This window comes from Equus caballus, chromosome 14 (genome assembly GCF_041296265.1).
Source record: "Equus caballus isolate H_3958 breed thoroughbred chromosome 14, TB-T2T, whole genome shotgun sequence".
Lineage (NCBI taxonomy): Eukaryota > Metazoa > Chordata > Mammalia > Perissodactyla > Equidae > Equus > Equus caballus.
In genome coordinates this window covers 104,313,493-104,319,492 of record NC_091697.1, presented here as the reverse complement: position 1 = coordinate 104,319,492, position 6,000 = coordinate 104,313,493, and positions in this window count along the sequence as shown.

Below are 6,000 nucleotides of genomic sequence, written 5' to 3'. Positions count from 1 at the left end.
TTCCTTACAGAGAAGAAGAACTCTGTTCTGTCCCCAGGGAACTCTAAACTCTTGGGGTGCCTCCATTTCTCTTTCACACATGTTTATCTCATATTTGCTGACTGCAGCCCTCCCTCACAGCACCGGTGTTAGTGGAATGATCAGTCATTGGTTCAATCAAATCAACCTGTAGGTGTGTACTCCCTAGGGGTAGAGCTTTCTTTCTTTTGCTTGTTTGTGTTTATTTTTATGTTTTTAAATTGACAGTGATGACATTCTAGCTCCAGAGTTCTCCCTCGGCAGACGGTCCAACCATTTCTTTCTGGTGCCTGTGTCATTTGCTCTGGGCCAGCCATCCTCTCGGCCACTGGTGCAACCGGTGCCCAGACCTGGGAGGGGGCAGTGGAGGACTGAGGGAGCCCCAGAAGCTCAGGCCCTCCGTCCATCATGGGCCTTCAGGAGCCAGCGGGAAGAGGGAAGCAGACGAATGTTCCAGTGTGGTGGGACGAGCCTTCCTTGTTGAATATTTAGACTTTAAATTTAATAGCTTTTCCAGTGTTTGTTTGAGAGAGCCTGTTTTCAGATTCAAGGGCAGCCACTCCAAACGGGGGTCTTCGGTGAGGGATGAAATCCAAAACACCTGATCGCTCAGCCCCCCGCCGAGTGGTGTGATGTCATCCCTAGCTTAAACCGCCACCCCCCACCCCCATGGCTCCCATCTCCTTTAGGAGGAAATCCAACGTCCTCCACCAGCTGCCCAGCCTCCACCACTAATTAACTCTGGACCTCGCCGTGTCCAGCCACGCCGGCCTGAGGCTTCTGCGTTCTCTGAGGCCCCTGTCTGGACACTGTCCCTCCTTCACAGCTCCCTTTTCTGCTTCAGGCCTCACACTCACATCTCACCTACTTAGACATTGTCTCCAGCCACTGGGTGTGGAGCAGCCTGGAGTAGGAGCCTGAGGCCAGGGCACAGGCCTGTCCTTGTCACCTTTGCCTCTCTCTCTCTATTTCCTCCAAAACCCCACTAAGAGCCACTGCTCAGGTCCCCATTGCACTTCACCTCACCCCACAACTCAGCTGGTTTCCCCCAAAGTCTGCCAAACATTCTTCCATTTCCTTCTTTTCCCTCCTTCCTCTGTCCTCAGTAAAATAATCTTTCCCTGTGCCCCGTCCCTCCAGGATGCAGCATGGGGGTAAGAACCGGGGTGCGGGAGATGTAAGCACATTCAGCAAATCCTGAGGGCCCATGTGGTCCAGGTAATGTGCTGGGCCCAGGTCGACCACAGGGTTTGAATCCTAGCTTTTCAGCTTACTACCAGGTATAAACCCTGGACAACTGTCCTAGCTTCTCAGAACCTTGGGCTTCTCACTTAAAATGGGGCTAGTAAAGTCTACTGGGATGATTAATTTTACATGTGAACTTGGCCAGGCCACAGTACCCAGAGGTTTGGTCACACATTATTCTGGGTGTTTCTGGGAGGGTGTTTTTGGATGAGAGGAACATTTAAATTGGTGGACTTGAGTAAAGCAGATTGCCCTCCATAATGTGGGTGGGCCTCATCCAATCAGTTGAAGGCATGGATAGAGCAAAAGACTGACTTCCCCAAGCAAGAAGGAGTCCTGGCAGCTGGCGGCCTTCAGACTTGAACCATGACACCAGCTCTTCCCTGTCCTGGCCCACCCTGCAGTGGACTTGCCAGCCTCCATACCCATGGAGCGAATTCCCTAAAATAAATCTCTCCCTCTATGTATGTACACATCCTACTGGTTCTGTTTCTCTGGCCAACCCCAAACTAATACATTTACCTGGCGGGATTTTATAAGATTCATTATCACCAATAATTCCTCCTATTTCTTGAGTGTTGACAGCATGCCACCCCCCCCCCCCCTTTGCTAAGCGTTTACCATACAGTATCTGATTTAATCCTGACCACAAGCTTATGAGCTGCTGCTATTGTCACCCCCTGTGCACAGGGAGAAAACGGGTCCTTAGACTAAGTCACTCAGCTCGTAAAGGGTGGAACCACAGTGTGTGTTTTAACCACCACCCTCACAACCTCTCAGCTGAGTCCTCACCAACGGCTGTTCCATTTGCCTAGGAAATGTTCTCTTCCACTCCCACCCCAAAATCACTGAAGCGTGCATTCACTTAATTCACGTTTTTGATTTTTGAAGAGAGGAGTTTTTTGTTTTTTGGTTCTTGTTGGCATCATCTGATTCCATGTTACCCAGGAGCTTCTAGGAGAGGGACTGGGGACAGGAGGGTCTGACTGCATTCCTCAGAGCACCCCACATAGACTCGCCCCAGGGTCCCAGGTCTGCCCCCCCTGCAGAGCCCCGTTCGTTCCCTGCCTCCACCTACACGCCGGAGGCAGCCCTGTCTCTCAGGCTGGGATTGCTTCCTGGAAATCAGACCCTCTGGTCCCCTCCAGTGACAATGTCATCGTTCATCCCTGCAGAATTTCTAAGTCCCCCCGTTTCATGGGGGAGCAAACTGGCTTGAGGGTGGAGTTTGTGGCAGAGAAAGACGTGTGCGTGACCGGTTACCTGGACTTTGTCCCTTTGTCCCGTGGCAAACCTGTCCTCTGAAGGCTCATTTTACTGATAAGCTTGAGCACTGAACAAGCCGCCCGGATGGCCTGCTTCCAGCGTGGCAGAAGGTGGGAGCTGCGGCTTGCAGGGTGCCGTGGGTGCGGGGCGGCTGCCACAGAAATGCCGCCCAGCCGTCACCGCTAGGTTTAATCCTGTCCGCCGACGTTGCGGGAGGCGGGGGCCCTGGTCTGCTCTGGGGGAGGCCGTGAGTCCTCCCCTAAAGGTTGGTTCTCCTGGCTTGCCATGCTAGTGCATGTTTTCCCCAAAAATTACATTTATCCATGAACAAAGTCTTCTTTTTAAGTTGGAAAGAGAAGGACCAAAGAAAGTTTTTCTTAAAAATAATTAAACAGGTCTCTTAGGGCAGGTAATGTGCAATTTTCTCACATGCGATTTAGGACGGGTTGTACAAAAGCAGGTTTCTTTTCTGATCTCCCCGTAGCATTTTGTTAAGAGCTTTGCTGCACTCTCTCTTGACATTCCCCAACCCCAGGAAGTGGGTATTGCTTGACAGATGGCACAGTGGCTGGAGGGACACAGGCACCTGCCCAGGGTCACTTGGCTATAAGTAACATAATTGCTACTCCAGACTGTGCTGGCAAAGGAGTCTGGCCAAGAGTGCTGTCTTGGCCCATTTGGGGAGGGCTTATGACCCTGATAATCTGCTTCTGCTGGGAAGTGTGCCTGAAAGGGATGCCGAAGAACCGAGGAAGATGTCTGCCTTCTTTACCTGAATTCATTCATTCACTCATTCATTCAACAAGCATGAATTGAGCCCTTACACTGTGTGTCAACATGTTCTAGATGCTAGAAATAGGACATAGTTCTTGTCTGGGCAAACACTGGGTTGATATTGTGTAGAAACCAAATGCCAAATTCAGCAAAACCTTCTGCAAAGGGTCTATTTTTCTCTTCATCTAAAAACTCACAGCACTGGTTTTGGCTAAGAAATGTTCTTATTCCTACAGCTTCTGACCTTGTTTGGCTAACATCGGCTGTTATTAATCCTTTCCAAACTCCATGCCTTCTTAACCGAGCTAGACTATGGATTCCTTGAGAGCGGAGGTTAGGCACTCACCAGCCACTCAACAAATGTGCTCTGACTTCATACAAGTCATTCCTGATACCTGATAATCTCCCTACAGAATCAAGATGCTCACAATGAAGCAAATTGGCCATTTTATTTTTAAGCAGTGAATTTGCAGGCCCTCAGTTTTTCCATCACTTTTTTTCCTCCTAGATCTAAATCTGGGCTGTGAATCCGTGTGTAGACTGATAATAGATTATATAACTTGAAATTAAGCTCATTAAATCTCCTGTTCTCGCAAACCTAGGCAAATTAGCCATGTTTGCCAGGGACCCTGGAACTTTAAGAACTTGCTTCCCAATCTCTGTTCTCTTTCTCTCATTCGCTCTTCCTCTCTCGCCTCCTTCCCTTGCTGTCTCTCAGATCACATGATTTTTCCACACTCATCCGGTAACTTCTGGGCTGGGAACAAAGGCTGGGGGATATGAGGGAAGTCATTGCCTGTTGTTCCTGAGGGTTCCCAGGCCCCTGCCATGTTCTCGTTTAAACATAAGACTTGTTAAGTACTTCCTAAAGCTAGAAGTTTGGAGAAGGGGAAGGAAAAGCTGTAGGAACTAAACCAGCTGCCAGTCTGGTGATCATAGAACAGAACCATATAGGGCCAGCCACGGGGGAGGGGAAAAGGCAGGAGTGAAATTATAGGTAAATGAGCTCCCTGTGCCCTGGGCTGCCAGGCTGGTGCCGTCCTGCCTTGGCCGCCCTCCAGCCTGGTTTGACCTTGGAGCTGTACCTGCAGGGCAAGGGAGGAGCAACGTGTTTCCCTAAGCAGTGGCTGACCCTTTGCCAGGAGGCCTGGCGCCCCATTGGCATCACAGGTGGCTCCGATGGGTTCATCTTGCGCTTGATTCCCAGTCAAGGCTGGCCTGGCCCGGAAGGAGGCCCTGAGAGAAGTTCCTTGCTGGGACATCTGGAGGTGGCTGTGGGGGTGGGGAGGCCTCCTCTCCTTTCCTGGGACAGCTCTGGGGAGGGCTGTAACTGCTCCACCACCCTACCACCTAGTTAGAGATCTCAAATCTCGGGTGGGTCCCCTCTCAAGAAGGGACAGAAACCCCCTAGGCTGGCACAACAGGCAGATCACCTGTACCAAAATCTCTTTCCACCCGGCCTATTGCCTGATCTAAAATTCGCACCACCATACAGACTCTTTCCAGCAGGTCCAGAAAACTCCTGTGAGGATGGTGTCATTCGAGAGTGTAAGATTTAAGCGTGTGAAACTGTCCAGTTTGTGGATGCCGCCTGGAAGACAGCAGGGCTTTGAGAGGCAGAGCAGGGCTCCGCGGGGGAAGTCTGAGCGCACAGCTGGGTTAGAAAAGTCTGCAGCCCCAGTTGCTCATAGATGCTGGGGCGGCAGGTAGAGCAGGGGAGGAGGAGGCTGTGAGGCAGGCACGGGCAGGCAGGGAGCCCCGGGCGGTGGCGGCAGGGCCTGCGGGCTCTGTCTGACCTGGGGGTTGGGTCCCGTGTAAAAAGGCAGCACCGAAGGTCATAGACCATTGTTGCTGCCTGGGAATGTGGGCCCCACTGGCCAGGTTTCTGTTTTCTGGTCTTTGGATGTTTTTTTTAGGAGAAGGGAGAAAACAACCAGCTCTTTTACATGTTGGCAACTAGTTTGATTATTTTTAAACACTGCGTGGGCCTGCACAGTACAAGCTAAATGACATATCTGTGGGCCCCGTAAGGCTACCAGGAAATGGTGAAGGAGGAGTCTGCCCAGGGCCATGTCTGCTTCCAGGGACAGCTCTTTCCAGCTCGAATGCATAATGTAAAATTATCTAACCCGCAGGAGGCCCTTCTTAGCAATCAAACCCATTCAAGCCAAGAGCCAAGTGCAACATTGTCGGCTTCCTTACACCTCAGATCCATACCTTGACCCTGAAAACGGTTCAATCCATTCTTTTCTCTTTTTCCTCTCCTTCCAGCTCCAAAGAACTAAGATGCAAAGCCTTCCCAGGAACGTTTCTCTGGAGAGGCCCCAGTTAACTCTAGATGAGACCTTTGCCTCCTGGTCACTAGTCAAGAATGTTCCAGGTGGATCCCCAAGCCAGCAACACTTTGACCTTGGACAAAAATCCCTGAATGACCTTGGGCCAGGCACTTAGCCTATCTGATTTCCTTCTTTTGCTCACTAAGAAAAACTTTTGTAGTGGGAAAAAAGCACAAAACCAAGGATATCTGATCATTCATCTTCCAGCCACGTTGTGCCTCAGTTTCCTCCTCTAAAAAATTAGTGGAACAGGCCTGAGGCCCTTGGGGGCCAAGGGTCTCTAATAGCCTTCTCCTCGTGGAGCTCAGGAATGCCCTCTGGCAAAAGTGTGAAATAGTTGACGTTTGAATTCTGTGAGCTC